The following is a 14,249-nucleotide window of genomic DNA, read 5'->3' as shown; positions in this document are numbered from 1 at the left end:
TAGATAAGCAAGAAACAATCTTGTATTTCACAATCTATTGCTGAAGCAGAATATGTGGGAGCATCAATGAATTATATATGGATGAGACACATTTTGGAAGATTTTAAGGAAGACATGTCTGAACCGGTGACTATTCATTGTGATAACACTAGTGCTATTAATATTTCAAAACATCCTATGTTACATGCAAGAACAAAGCACATTGATTTGAAGTATCACTTCCTGAGGGAAAGAGTATAAGAGAAGAAAGTAAAAATGGAGTATGTGTCTAACAAAGAGCAGTTAGTAGATATATTCACTCAACCTTTGCCTAAGACAACCTTTGAATATCTCAGAGGTAGATTTGGGGTTGTACCCCTACACAAGATCAACTAAGATGTCGGTGATGCACCAATCCGGTGAATTCATTGAATATCTTTTAATTTTGGATTGATGTGAAGTGGGCTACTCCTCAGGGGGAGCAACTATGATGAGATGAACAGAGATGAAGACAATAGAGGTATTTGCACCTTTGGCATTACTGTCAAGGGGGGAGAAGAATTAGTTGAAGATCGGCCATAAGAAGAAGAACTAGATAACTGGCAGAAGAGGAGATATTGAGAAGGACGAGAAAGTACAAAACAAATCAGTTCAGTTCAACATAATGAGGTTTTTTAGTGTTACCATCAATTCCAAAGGGGCAGATTGTTGGCATATTAGCATAACTGTTGATGATATTGATGAACCGGTATAAGGAATGTTAGTGATGATATTGTTGAGATGTTGATTGATGACTTGATGATCAGTTTGTGTTGTCATTGATGGCAAGTATGGTTACATTGTTTTATCATGTTATATAAGTCATCTATCATTGACCAAAAAGCTATGCAATGGATTTGACAGTTAACTAGCGAATAGGACTTTAACCGGTAATGTGAAATTGTGTTATGCTTAAGTAATTGGATCTTGAGATTGATGAGGAATTTGGTGTTGCGGTTTGGAATATGTGTTGGTAACATTGTAACGAGGTTTTGACTGGGACCACATCATGTTATGGCTATCGAAAGTCATGTTTGTGATTGACTGATGTATTTTCTATAGGGTTCTAGTAGGGTTTCAGAACCAGTATTCAAATCTTATAACAGGTAATGATTTTGAGTTCAGTGGTGTATTACATCATGTTTATAAGATGGTGATGACATGGTTAAATCCGCATGAAATGTTTAATTGATGTTTTGGCATGTACAAGGAGCAAATTTCTTGGGAATGAGTGAAGTGCTTAGTAGAATGAGCTAAGTGTTTGAAAGTCTATCAGATCAATGTGCAGTGATCATTCAACAATTGTAATTGATTTGTAATTGGTTGTAATGATCCATATGATGATTTGTAATGAGTTGTAAAGATCTGTGATGATCTATGATGTAAATCTTAGGGTTTTGTAACCGACTAAGTCGTAAAGTCTATTTAGGGTAAGTCTATGATGATTTACTATGTCGGTGATCAAGAGAAGAGTGTGTGGCCGAACCCGTGTGTGTGTTTGCAAGAGAGAAGTAGATTGGAGCATAAAAGGATCTGTACAAGCAAGAGTGTTATTTTCAAATCATACATTTGTTGTTCTCTAATAGTTGCGGGAGACTCAAAATCCATTAATCGGGTAGGTCCTTGTAGGCTTGATTTTATAAATCCCTTCACTAGGTGACTCATTATCTTGGGTTCTAAATCCTCTTACAAGGTTACTCCTAATAGAGTAAAGCTCCTAACAGGGCTGAGGTAAATACCTTAACTAGGGGACTCCTAACAGGGTCTTCTCCTAACCGGGATAGGCTCCTAATAGGGCACATTCTGAAAGAGTGCAAAAATCTTGTGGGTACTAATTCTCCCCATGGTTTTTCCCATTTGGGTTTCCACGTGAAAATCCTTGTGTTCATGTATTGCCTGATTTCTTATGTGTTTAGTTGATATCTTTCTATTGCATGTATTTTGATGAACACTTAGAAGAAAAGTTTGATAGATTTCATTAGAAGTATGATTTTAGTTATTACTGGTATTGTTTATGAGTTGTTTTGAAAGAATTGTGGTGGTTTTTAAAGTTTTAAAGTTTATTGTTATTACTGATTCACCCCCCCCTCTCAGTAATAACTGGTTTCTCACAAATAACACAAATATGTTTATTTTTTCCTCTTCCTTTTATCTTCTCTATGAGATTTGCATTCTCTTTTTGTGTAACTCGATTCCTTTGTCTGTATTTTCACATGAAAAAAATTTCCATTTAGTGGCAAATGTGATGATCACTTTGTTCTTTTGTGAAAATATTTACTCATTGCATTTTACCCTTGGTTGTAGCAGATACCCTTTCATTTGTCTTTTACTTGTAACTGCATATCAATTTAATTATCATCCTTTGTCAAATAATTCCATTCGAGTGAAATAAAAAAACCCACTGCCTCACATGAAAACTTATCTTCTGTGACTATCTTGGCTTGTGGGTAAAAATATTTACCGCATTATTGTGCTTTATCTCCTTGACTAGAAATCACCATTCCACAATTTAAATCTCTTCCCACTTACCAAAACCTTTTGTAAAAAATTTTCAATCTATGAAAAATTTTATTTGCAACACACTACCCTGTAGGTTAAAAAAATCTTCAGTTTGTTCATTAATTTCACTTCCTTTCGCACAATAATTTGATTTCCAAAAAAATTAAAATTTCCTTGCAAACATCAACTTAACACATTTTGTTCCTTGGTAAAATGATATTCTTATGTTATATTCTATCCCGAATTCCACAATTTGCTCCCCTTTTTGAAACATTTTCACTCATTTATGAAACTTTATCACCCATAAATATTTATTATTTTGGCCATCAAAGTAATTTTTTTGTATAATTACATTCTTCCCTCTGTTAATGAAAAATGCCATCTCTTAAAAATAACATTAAAACCTACATTAGGGTGACTTTGCACTTCACAACTAAGAACAACCATTTTTACAACTTTTTCCCTTTTGGTATTTTACCCATTTATCAGACCATCGACATCCACCACCAAAACTGAAACAATTGTTATTTCAATTAAACACACCATCTCATTTGTCACTCCACTCAATTCAATTATTGCTTGAAGCTTCATTTATGACTGAATTCTTTATCATTTTTCCAATTACTTAGTTTCTTCTACACAACATTGATAGACTTCCACATCTATCCTATGTGAAAGCTTAACAAAACAAACTAAACATTTTATCAACTCTTGTACTCTAACTCACCATATTGCTTATGGAGCTCGATTAGATCATCCCTTTGCTAATTACTCAATGCTAATTATGCATATTTATTACCCAACTTGGACTTCATGAATGCTTCTATTTGCATTTTTTTATTTGTGGATATGGAAGAACACTTGCCTTGCTGTACAATTATCAAGATATTTGAATAGCAATTGCATTTCATTACCATTTGAATGATGATAAAAATAATGTGAACCCATTTACTACATCATTTAACTTTCTATCTACCATGGCAGCCATTTCTTTCTTTATTAGTTTTGGTGAGGGTGAGAAATCCAACCTTCCCTTTGAAATGGCTATTGCAATCAATTTGGAAGTGCTTCCATTGACCATGCCATATGCTCCTTCACATTGTTGTTCCCTGTGAAGTCTTAACACTACCTTGGTGAACACTCTTATCGATGTGCACTTTTTAGTTGTAATATGGTGAAAAATGATGAGGGAAGATCAAGTGGAAAGATTTACTCCCCTCAAAAGAGGAATGAAAGTTTCACAAAGGATTCCCTTCATTTTTTCACATATTACATTCAAAAGAGGGCTTGAATTCACTAGATCCAATCCCCAATGGTAAGAGATTGAATACTAAGTGAATTACAGTAAATTTGGAAAGTAAATTAACCCTCTTTTGTAATAGACTTGTTGAATTAAGAAAATTGAGATTAAGTGCAAAAATGACAAAGAAATGATTATATCTTGAGATAGAGAAGCAGGATGAAGCTATGCACCTCAAATTCGTAGTAGAATGTTGAGACGAAGCTTCCCTGCAAATCTAAACAAATGTTACAGGGACCATGCATAATTTATGCATGGTCCTCCGAAAAATCCGCACGCCGAAAAGGGTTTTTCTATCTTTGAAAATGAAGCCTAAACTTGCAATTATAGCCGCACACCTGCAACCTGCACACATAAAAGATAGGGAAATGTTGTTGGGATTAGGGGTTTGCCTTCAGGTCAAACCCCATTTTGGAATTAACCAAGTGGTTGTAAAATGTTGCAAGTAAATGAAAGGAAATGTCTAAAGTAGAATCTACCTCAAGAAGGGGGTGTAATTGAAATGTTGATACCTTTGTAGATGATTTTATTGAATGGGTATGTGAAATAAGATGTCTTGAATGTTGATAGAAATATCCTCTTCAATGGTTGAATCCTTGCCTTGAATGCAACACCTAGCCTTGAAAGGAGACTTGAAATGCTCAATGCTTGAATGAATGGTTGAATGTTTGATGACAATAATGGAGACCTCTCTCTTGTTTTCCTTACTTTTGCTTATTTTTGCTTGCACTTGATTTAGCTTATTTTCTCTTTTGCAAATAGGAGGGGAATTTCTCCTTATATACTTGCCAATTAGGGGTGTTTAGATAATTTCTTGTCTCAGGCCGACATAGGAAAACTTTTCCTTCTTAACAATTGACAAGCCCAATGCAACGGGAATCAAAGGGGGCCCAAAATAGGGCCAGGACAAGGGCACCACACCCCTGTCCTAGGGGGATAGGGGTGCCACACCCCTATCCTATCCTAATTTAGGACAAACAGCAGCAAAAAGGCAGTGTAGAATGATGAAAAATGCAAGTTTTTGATGTCATGAGCATGATTTGGGTCTCTGAACAAGCTTAGGGATCTGTCCACTATTTAAAGACCCAAATGCGGTCAAAAATTGCAAGTGTCACAATTTTATAACGCTACATTTAGCCCCCACTTTAGCGAGAGTATAAGCGTACTCCAATACTACCGGTAAAGTACAAGGAGACAAGATTGAAAGACTTTCACCACATCAAGAAGGAAACATACACCAAGCCCCCAGTGAACTAAGGATCTTACGACTTCAATTGACAAAGTAAAAGGGAAGATCAGGAGGGAGAACCATGATTACAAGTAGTAAAGTTCCGCTCACTATGAGTCATGAAAAGAAAGGGTACCAAAAATTACAAAGCAAAGCCAAAGTCCACTAAGTAACTCCAAGTGTCAAGAAGGAAAATATGAGCCAAGTATATGCCCCACTTTAAAGTGATCACACACTTCTTATCGGGAGTGATTGCTTTAAGGTAGGATACACCTAAGAGAGAAAAAGAGAGGGAGCACATTATCGCAAGGATTTAGCCCCCGATTAAGGAATAAACCCAAGGATAATGAACACAAAACACAAAGCGCGAGGTGGCTTCACTTTCCTCGAGGTCAGTATGTTGTTTGATAGCTTATATATATATATATATATATGCAAAGAATAGTCCTCATTCCCCAAAGAAAGGAAACCACCTTGGAAGAAAGGGAACAAATGTGTTGTTTGAGTGAACATGAAAGAGACCAAAAGAGGTCTCAATTCTTTGCATCATCCTCAAGTAGACATCACTAGGGACAACAAATAGAAGAATAGGGATACACAGAAGAATAGTCACATAAGAGAAAGAAAGAAGAGAGGCAGAGGATCTACAATACTAATGCAGCTAGTCTAGCACGACATCCACTTCCTGATCTTGCTGATCATTATTTTGGGAAGGCGAGAAACAATCCAGAGGAGAAACATTGAGCATAGAAAATAGAGCTATCACAAGATCCAAACAAGGACTATGCTCATGTGCTAAGTCACTTTGTTTGTTTATAGGAGTTAGGATTAAGGCTTTTTAAAATTTTGCAGATAAATGATTGTCAACATCAATATATTCATATTCACTATCAGAAGCATTAGGAGTTGTATTGCCATCATGAATAACATTTTTTCTACATAAATAGAACTAAAACCATCACATGTTTTCTTCAACTTATGATTTGGAGATTTAGGTTCAACATCTTGCGTAGGAGAAAATGGAATCATGTCAACTATTGGTGTTTTGGGAGATTGAATAGTTTGAGAAACAACTTCACGAGCTCTAGCACGATGTTTTCATTGGTGTTCTCTCGCACAACAATTCCATCTAGTCTTAGCGAAAGGCTGAGAAGACTGAGGTATATTTGTTGAAGGAAGAATGTTCTCATCTTTGGCAGTTGGATGTTTAGGTTCAGATCTTTTATGTTGGACAAGAGGAGAGGTAGGTCTCTTCTCTCTATAAGAGGAAGGAAGTGGAACCACACCATATAAAGGAGGAATGTTTGGTTTAGGAAGGAGACTAGATCCATCATGAGGAGGAGGTATAGGTCTAACCTTAAGAGGAATATTATTGTTCTTCTTAGGAGAAGGCATAGTCTCATCCATAGGAATAGGTTGGGAATATTCCTTAGGAGGAAGATTAGTTCTATCCATTAGGGGAAGAACTTCATCTTCAAGAATGATGGGAATATCAAGTTTTGGAGTTCTAAGTTGGCTTAAGGAAAAAAACATATATTTCTTCCATTTTTGATAAGATTGAAAGAGAGCATCACTTCTTGGTGGAAGAGATTCAAATTGTTGAGGCCAAAAGTAATCAATAGGAACACCTGGGCTTCTTTCGGTTGGTCAAAATAAGCTATGGTTAATAGTTATGATTTCTCCATTGTGGGGAAATTTCAAACACTTATGGATTGGAGAAGAAAGAGCCTTCATGGAAGATAATAGAAGTTAGCCAAGGGTAGCCTAACTTCACACAGAATTGTTCAGATGAAGGAATGATAACAAAGTTGACATCTATAGATTTAGGATGAACCTCAATAGGAAGTGTGATAGAACCAATAGTAGGACAAGAAAACCTATCAAATAACTTAACGACCACATTAGTATCATCATAGATTGGTTTATGAAAATGTAAAGTATAAAGATATTCTTCAGTGATGACATTAACCATGCAAGAGGGATCAATAAGCACACCACGACAAGGTTTTCCTTGGATCTTTGCAACTATGTATAAAGGGTCATCAGGTGCCCTAATGGTCTCACTAGGATAAAATGTGATACATGGATCCTTAAGTGTTTCTTGTTCCTCTACTAAATTAACCATATTTTGAGCTATGAAAGTGAAATCAGTGGGAGAGAAAGAAATGTGTTCAGTCTCAATCACGCTAGAGATATGAGAGGGTAAAGGATCAATGAAAATCTTAAGATTTTGATTAGGAGGAGCTACTGATTTGTTTCCCTTATCATTCACACCGGCCACATATATATAATTATTATCAATCAATTCTTGAATCTTACATTTTAATGCAAAACATTTTTCAATATCATGACCATGTTCACGATGAAATTGACAAAAATAATTATTATCAAAGTTAGGCGAAGTTGCTTTAGAAGGATCAACTGGTTTTATTGGAGAAAGTTTGATAACATTTGTTTGTAACAACTGAGACATGATGCTATACAAAGATTCACTCAAAGGAGTAAATTCTTTCTCTCTTTTGAAAAATTTAGAAATAGGAGGCACTTCTGTTGTAGCATTCATATTGTTGTTGTTGATGGTGTCATTGAATTTGATGAGGCCTTTGCTTGGTTTGAACTTTGCAAACGGTTGTTGAGCACTCTCACCCTTATCACTCAGAGCCATAGGAGTAGATTGCTCCATTTGACTCACAGTCAGTTGATAATTGTGAAGTGTTGCACACAACTGCGGAAAGGAAGTAAACTCAAAAAAGAGAAGTTTTTCCCTAATGTCTTTTTGCAAATTAGAAATGAAAATTCTTTAAATATCATTACTAGGCACTGGAAAAGAGATTTGAGAACACAAATGCTTGTATCTACTAATGAAATCAGTCACTTTTTCTTTAACACCTTGTTTGCAATGCATTAAATTAGTCAAAGTGATTTTCTAGGACCTATGTTGTTTTGAAATTGTTAAATAAAAACATTTGATAATTTTTGAAAAGAAGTAATAGAATAAGAAGGCAAAGAACAATACCATTGTAAAGCCTTATCTCTTAATGTTCTAGTTGTTGAAATGTTGCGGCTGATCAGCAAAGTACTGTACACTCAGCACGTATCCTCGCCGGGGTCCTGGGTCGGGTCGGGCCCCGGGTAGGGGTTCTGGGGTGGCAGCCCCCGAGAAAATTTTTTTTTGCCGTTTTTGTTGATGAAAACCGACATTGTAATAAAACCCTAAAAAAGGCCGACTTTGTTTGTTGCCCTAAAAACGCATGTTATAAGCGGCTGGGATGCTTAAGGCATTGTAAGGTTGATGTACTGTTTTTGCTAGATAATAAGAAAGATTGGACGGCTGTGTATGGTGGATGTAACCCATTCTAGGTGAACCACGTTAAATCTCTGTGTTATCTGTGTCCTGTTTTATTTCTTTATCTTTTGTATTTAAATCTGCATATAATTGTTAGTTCATATTTGCTTCGGATCTGCTTGAAACCCTAACAATTGGTATCAGAGTGAGGTTTTCTGTAAATTGGCAGGACTTTCAGATTTGAGTGGGAGCAATGGAGGATTCCAAATTCAAGGTCGAAAAGTTTAACGGCCAGAATTATTAGTTATGGAAAATGTAGATGGAGGATTACCTGTATCAAAAGGATTTGTGGCGGCCATTGGAAGGAAAGACAAAGAAACCGACCACAATATCAGATGAAGAGTGGGACATTTTAGATAGAAAGGCACTGGGATCCATTCGATTATGCCTTGCGTCGTCTGTAGCATTCAATATAACAGAAGCAAAAACGATTATAGATTTGATGGCAACATTGGCTAAGCTGTATGAGAAACCCTCAACTTCTAATAAGGTATTTCTTATGAAGCATTTGTTTAATTTGAAAATGAGGGAGGGAGGATCTGTAGCGGAGCACTTAAATGAATTTAATACAATTACCAGTCAATTGTCTTCGGTAAAAATTACCTTTGCAGAAGAGGTTAGGGCTCTCTTGATTTTATGTTCTTTGCCAGAAAGCTGGAATAGCTTGGTTATGACTGTAAGCAACTCTGTCTCTGGTAAAAATACTTTGGTATTTGATGATATTGTTGGTGTTATCCTAAGCGAGGAAATGCGAAGGAAAAGCACAGGTGAGACTCCAACATCATCGGGTAGTGTTTTGAATGTGGAGAACAGAGGGAGATCAAAGGAAAGAGGAAAAGGCCCTGGGAATGAGAAGTCACGAGGGAAGTCAAAGAAAGGATGCTCTCAATCTAGAGGAAAGAAAGATTGCTGGTACTGCGGAAAGCCTGGTCATCTAAAGAAAGACTTTTGGTCTCGGAAAAACAAAGAAGGAGACAAAAATGAAAATGACAGTAAGGAAGCTAATATTGCAAGTAATACTTTACAAGATGCTTTAATCTTATGTTTGGATAATGTTAATGATTCCTGGGTAATAGATTCTGGGACTTCATTTCATGCTACACCCCATAGAAAATATTTTCTAGATTATGTTCAAGGTGATTTTGGATAGGTATATTTGGGTGATGATGAGCCCTGTCAAATTGTTGGAAAAGGAAAGATAAAGATCAAGTTGCAGAATGGTAATGACTGATTTCTGCAGGAGGTAAGACATGTTCCTAATTTAAGAAGAAATTTAATTTCTGCAGGGCAACTAGGTAGTGAAGGTTGCATAGTTACCTTCTCAGACAGTATGTGGAAGGTCACTAAAGGATCGTTAGTAGTAGCTAAAGGTGCGAAGGTAGGCACATTATATCTGTGTACTGGTAACACTTACTCTACCTTAGCTACTACAGATAAAGTTACTGCAGGGACAACAACAATAAATGTTGCAAGAACAGATTCGATAATGTGGCACCATAGGCTTGGGCACATGAGTGAGAAAGGGATGAAAATCCTTCACTCCAAAAATCTATTGCCAGGACTAAAGAAGATTGATTTAGAGTTCTGTGAAAACTGTGTTTATGGTAAACAGAAAAGAGTCAGATTTCTCAAGGTTGGGAAAGAGAAGAAGAGTGAGAAGTTAGAGCTTGTACATTCAGATGTATGGGTACCGGCTCAGGTATCATCTCTTGGTGGCTCTTGTTATTATGTTATTTTTATTGATGACTCAACTAGAAAAACATGGGTATATTTCCTAAAACAAAAATCAGATGTTTTTGAAACTTTTAAGAAATGGAAAGCTCTGGTTGAGAATGAGATAGGAAAAAAGTTGAAGTGTCTCAGATCGGATAATGGAGGTGAGTATTGCAGCAAAGCATTTGAAGATTACTGTTCCTTAAATGGGATTCGAAAGCAGAAGACAGTTCCAGGAACTCCACAGGAAAATGGTGTGTCAGAGAGAATGAATAGGACCATCATGGAACGTGCGAGGAGCATGAGATTGCATGCTGGATTGCCCTTACATTTTTGGGCAAATGTTGTACATACTACTGTCTATTTGATAAATAGAGGACCTTCAACCCCTTTGGATGGTGGTATTCCAGAGGAGACATGGACTGGTAAAAAGGTAAATTATTCTTTTCTAAAAACTTTTGGTTGCGAAGCTTTTGTCCATGTTGGTAAAGAAAACAGAACCAAGCTTGATGCTAAATCTCAGAAATGTACCTTCATTGGATATGGGATAGATGAATATGGCTATCGGTTATGGGATTTTGGAAATAAGAAAATAATTAGAAGTAGAGATGTTATATTCAATGAGAAGGTTATGTATAAAGAACAGATGCAAGAAAAGAAGCATGAACAGGACAAACAAGAATATGTGGTGTTGGATGAGATTCCTGAAAATGAAATGCCACAGGTACCTGATGCTCAGCAACAACAGATTGTCCCACAAACTCCTGCAAGTGTTAGACATTCTACGAGGACAAGTAGACCCCCTGAAAGATTTTCTCCTTCTTTGTATTCTATTTTATTAACGGATTCTGGTGAACCAGAAGAATATGAAGAAGCAATGCAGGTGGATGCCAAACATTAGTGGCAACTAGGCATGAAAGAGGAGATGGACTCCTTGATGAAAAATAAGACTTGGGACTTAGTCCCTTTACCTACAGAAAAAAGAGCCTTGCCTAACAAATGAGTTTATCGGCTGAAGGAGGAGGAAGGAGGTCAGAAAAGATATAAGGCCAGACTTGTGGTAAAAGGTTTTGCACAGAAAAAGGGTATAGATTGTGATGAAATATTTTCTCCAGTTGTAAAAATGACTTGAATTAAAACTGTACTTAGTCTTGTGGCTGCAGATGATTTACATCTTGAACAATTAGATGTCAAAACAACTTTTCTCCATGGAGATTTGGAGGAGGAAATTTACATGTTGCAACCACAGGGATATGAGGTCAAAGGTAAGGAGAACTTGGTGTGCAGGTTGAAGAAAAGTCTGTATGGCCTAAAGCAAGCACCCCGACAATGGTATTTAAAATTTGATAGTTTCATGGCTAAACACGGTTATCATAGATGTCATTCTGATCATTGTGTATATTTTAAGAGATTTGATAATGGTAGTTATATTATCCTGTTGCTTTATGTTGATGACATGCTTGTTACTGGGTCTAACATGCAACATATAAATGATCTTAAACAGAAATTATCCAGGTCATTTGCTATGAAGGATTTGGGTGCAGCTAAGCAAATTCTCGGTATGAGGATTACACGGGATAGGAAAAATAGAACCTTGAATTTGTCCCAAAGTGAGTATATAAAGAAGGTGTTGAAAAGATTTAACATGCAGGATGCAAAAGCAGTTAGTACACCTTTGGCTAGTCATTTCAAATTGACTAAGGAGATGTGCCCAAAGGCACAGGAAGAGGTTAATAAAATGTCTAACATCCCGTATTCATCAGCTGTTGGCAGTCTGATGTATGCAATGGTATGCACAAGGCCAGATATTGCACATGCAGTGGGAGTTGTGAGCAGGTTTATGAGTAATCCGGGTATGGAACATTGGAATGCTGTGAAATGGATTCTTCGGTATTTGAAAGGAACTACTACGAAGGCATTATGTTTCAAAGGATCTAATGCTGCTCTAAGTGGATTTGTTGACTCTGATCTGGCGGGTGATATTGATTCACGGAGGAGTACTACAGGGTATGTTTTTACTATAGGGGGAACTGCAGTCAATTGGATTTCTAGGCTGCAAAAGGTTGTTGCACTTTCAACCACTGAAGCTGAGTATGTTGCTGCTACAGAAGCCAGGAAAGAGATGATTTGGTTGCAATGTTTTCTGAAGGAATTGGGTCAGACACAAGAGGATAGCCCATTGTATACTAATAGCCAGAGTGCCATTCATCTTGCGAAGAACTCTTCTTTTCATTCAAGGACAAAGCACATTCAACTCAGGTACCACTTCATCCAGAATATTTTGGAGGAGGGTCAGTTACGGCTTGAGAAGATTCACACAAGTGAGAATCCTGCCGATATGTTCACAAAGGCAGTTCCACAGGAGAAGCTGATTTCTTCATCAGTTTCTATTGGTCTTCTTAATTGATAATTGTGGAATTTATACCAGTCAAGTCCTAGTGTTTTATCTAGCGGATGTTGCATGTATAGTGGTGTCGTGTAGTATCAGTCTCCAAGTGGGAGATTGTTCGGTGTGGAGCTTGATCAGTCTCCAAGTGGGAGATTGTTGAAATGTGGCGACTGATCAGCAAAGTACTGTACACTCAGCACGTATCCTCACCGGGGTCCGGGGCCGGGCCGGGCCCCGGGCAGGGGTTCGGGGGCGGCAGCCCCCGAGAAAGCGGGGGTTCAGGGGTGGCAGCCCCCGAGAAATTTTTTTTTTGCCATTTTTTGTTGATGAAAACCGACATTGTAATAAAACCCTAAAAAAGGCCGACTTTGTTTGTTGCCCTAAAAATGCATCTTATAAGTGGCTGGGATGCTTAAGGCATTGTAAGGTTGATGTACTATTTTTACTAGATAATAAGAAAGATTGGACGGCTGTGTATGGTGGATGTAACCCATTCTGGGTGAACCACGTTAAATCTCTGTGTTATCTATGTCCTGTTTTATTTCTTTATCTTTTGTATTTAAATCTGCATATAATTGTTAGTTCATATTTGCTTCGGATCTGCTTGAAACCCTAACACTAGTAAACAATTTGGCAATCAATCTTTGATCATGAGGAAAGTCAGTACACAAAGTTTGGAATGTTTTGACATGTGTTAAAGGATCACCTTTTCCATTATAGAGTTCCAATTGAGGGACTTCAACATGTTTAGGAGGGGCAACTCTAACAATATCAAGAGAAAATGGGCTCGCAACATCAAATGTGGGCACACAAAACTTGGATTGACTAATTGAAGCAATTTGTTGTTGCAATGAAGACATAGTTTGAGCAACAGTTGCTTCGGTTGAAGAATTTATATTAGACATGTTCGATTGAGAAGGTGGTGTGATGTTATTGAATGAAGGCATTGATTGAGAATAAGGTGGTGGGACACTATGGTAATTAGTCATAGGTGATGATTGAGTAGGAAATGGGACACTAAAAGGAGGAGTAAAATTATTGAATGAATTGCCCCCTTGTGTCACATTGATTGGTTGAGAGACAATACTAATACTCATTGAAGGCATAGATAAAGATGGAGGATTGAATGAAGAAGAGGGATTTCCCCCATGACTAATGGCTATAGGTATGACATTTTGAGTTGAAGTAGCCATGATGTTTGAAGTGAAAGTAGGAATACTAGCCATAGAAGTGGTCAAAGGAATATAATGATTGATTTGTGTAGGAGGTTGTGAATAAAGCTAGGTTCTTAGCACAACTCTTCATAGGCATAACATTAGAATCAACAATGTGAGCAATACCACACAATATATCAATTCCATTCTTATCACTTTGAATCATGCGTTTTAGACCTTCAATTAAAGGAAGAGCTTCATTATTAGTATATTCTTGGGACATCCATTGTTGGAAATTGTCAAATTGATTGTCCAATTTTGAAAGTTGATCTATAGAAACTCTAGTTAAATCTTATTCTTCATCACGGGAACCATCAATTGGGTAGGTAGAGATATTATTAGGATGGGAAGAATTAGCAATATCCTCATTATAGAAGTCACCCAAATTAGGCTCCATTTCTTCGGGAGTTAAACCTTGGGAAGCCTTAATTCTAATGCTTCGTCTAACGGGGATAATATAGGTAGGACTAATAGTTGTAAAACTCATGCAATAGAGGGAAAATTTTGAAATTTGAAATTGAATTTTGAATTTTGGGAACAAA

This window comes from Cryptomeria japonica, chromosome 2, assembly GCF_030272615.1.
Source record: "Cryptomeria japonica chromosome 2, Sugi_1.0, whole genome shotgun sequence".
Taxonomy (NCBI): domain Eukaryota; kingdom Viridiplantae; phylum Streptophyta; class Pinopsida; order Cupressales; family Cupressaceae; genus Cryptomeria; species Cryptomeria japonica.
The sequence above is the reverse complement of the archived record's forward strand: the minus strand, read 5'-3'. Positions refer to the sequence as shown.